We start from the raw sequence: 2,252 nt of genomic DNA on the forward strand, positions 1-2,252 counted from the left end.
TGCCTCTGCCTCTCGAGTGCTGGGATTAAAGGCATGCGCCATCATGCCCAGCTTTTTTTTTTTATGGGTGCTTCATTACATAGATACAGTTGAATAAATCAGTGGCTATTGATGATCAGTTTAACCTGAAGTCTCTCCTCTCCCTACAGGCAACAAGATAGGGATTATCATCCCAATTCAGTGACCCTGTCTTGCTCTTTCCCCTGAAGCTACCTAGGGACTGCCAGCCATCAGCTCACTAGCACATTGAAAGATATTTATCATTTTGGAGATTCCAAGGACTTCTCGAGTTTGATGCCAGGAAGTGGAAATAAAGACCAAATATATATTCACAGTAGTACAAGCCCATGTGACAGTTTACCTGCCCTCTGCTAAGCTGTGTAAAGCACACTTAGATTTCAACAGTGCTACTGTAAGAGGGGGCTTAGAAGTCACTTTTGCTAAAAGCCTTGACTTGGGGTATGGTGGTTCACCTCTTTACTTGCAGCACTTGGGAGACAGAGGCAGGTGGATCTAGGTGAGTTCAAGGCCGGCCTGATCTACATAGCAAGTTTCAGGCCAGTCAAGGATACATAGTGAGACCCTGTCTCAAAAAAAACAAAAACAAAAACAAAAAAAGTATGGACTCTTCATTTGGGCCTGCAGATGTCTGATGGACAACTAAAAGCAGGACAGAAGCTTCGCACTGCCTTCATTTCTCATCTGTCTCCTTGGCTACCTTAAACCTGGGCTCAGAGACCTGCTTAACTCTGCACATAGACATGTTAATCACTTCAGAAGTGTGTGTCTACAAACTCGTAATACAAGGTTTTTACGTTTTATCTAACCTCTCTTGTCACCATAAGAGACTAAAGACACTAAAATAAGAGTAACTGCCAGGCTTGGTGGCACATGCTTTTAATCCCAGCATTTGGGAGGCAGAGGCAGGCAGATCTCTGTGAGTTCAAGGCCAATCTGGCTTATATATTGAGTTTCAGGCCAGCTGGGGCTACAGGGAGACCCTGTCTCAAAAAGTCCAAAAAATAAAAAAAGAGTAACTAAGGTATTTTCATGAATTCAGGAACAGCGAGTCTTGTAAGTAGACTACCCCATGATGACATCAAACCCCCTCCCTGACTCCCAGCAGGGGCAGTTGCCCTCTGTTAAGAACCAAAGCTGCCTGGTAAGCAGGTGCAATTGTCTCATGATAGGAACTAAATTGATAGGAACTAAATTGTTCCCTTCAAACAGTCTCAACTAGTCCTGAGTAAGTGGGGGAACCAGACCTGAGATCATGATTAACCAGATCTCGGTTTAACAAAGACAGCTTCACTTCCTGCCTACCTTCCCTCCCCACTTACTTTTCCTTTATAAATCTGAAATTGTTGTGGGCTGGAGAGATGGTTCAGAGGTTAAGAACACTGGCTACTCTTGTAGAACACCTAGGTTCGAATCCCAGCATCCACATGGCAGCTAACAACTGTCTATAACTCCAGTTCCTGGGAATCTGACAGTCTCTTCTGTGGGCACTGCATGACCCAGGTGCACTTATATACATGCAGGCCTAATAATACTCATACATGTAAAAGAATTAATTTTTAAAAATCAGAAACTCAGCTGGGCATGGTGGTGTATGCATTTAATCCCAGGACTCGGGAGGCAGAGGCAGGCGGATCTCTGTGAGTTCAAGGCCAGCCTGGTCTACATAGTGAGTTCCAGGACAGCTGGGGCTACAAGGAGACCCTGTCTCAAAAAAGACAAAAAAAAAAAAGTAAGCCAGGGACTAGGCATGTATTTCAGTTAAGAAAAAAGCCTACCTAGCATATTATGTAGTACCCTGGGTTTGAACTCCAGCACTGAACCAACTAGATGTTGTGGCATACATCTGTTTACCTCAACACCAGGCAGACAGAAGAGTCAGGATCAGAAGTTCAAGGTCATCTCTGGTTATATAGTGAGTTGATACCATCCTGGACTACCAAACCATAAAAACAGTAAATCAGGACCTGCAAGGTGACTCAGCAGGTAAAGATACTTGCTGCCAAGCCTAACAACCTGAGTTCCATCCCTGTACCCCACAGAAGACAACCAACTCCAGCAAGTTGTCCTCAGACTTCCACATGCATCCCCCACAATTAATTAATTTTTTTTTTGTCTTTTTGAGACAGGGTCTCCCTGTAGCCCCAGCTGTCCTGAAACTCACTATGTAGACCAGGCTGGCCTCGAACTCACAAAGATCTGCCTGCCTCTGCCTCCCAAGGGCTGGGATTAAA

The sequence above is a fragment of the Nannospalax galili genome, unplaced genomic scaffold (assembly GCF_000622305.1).
Source record: "Nannospalax galili isolate Female #2095 unplaced genomic scaffold, S.galili_v1.0 scaffold1714, whole genome shotgun sequence".
Taxonomy (NCBI): Eukaryota; Metazoa; Chordata; class Mammalia; order Rodentia; family Spalacidae; genus Nannospalax; species Nannospalax galili.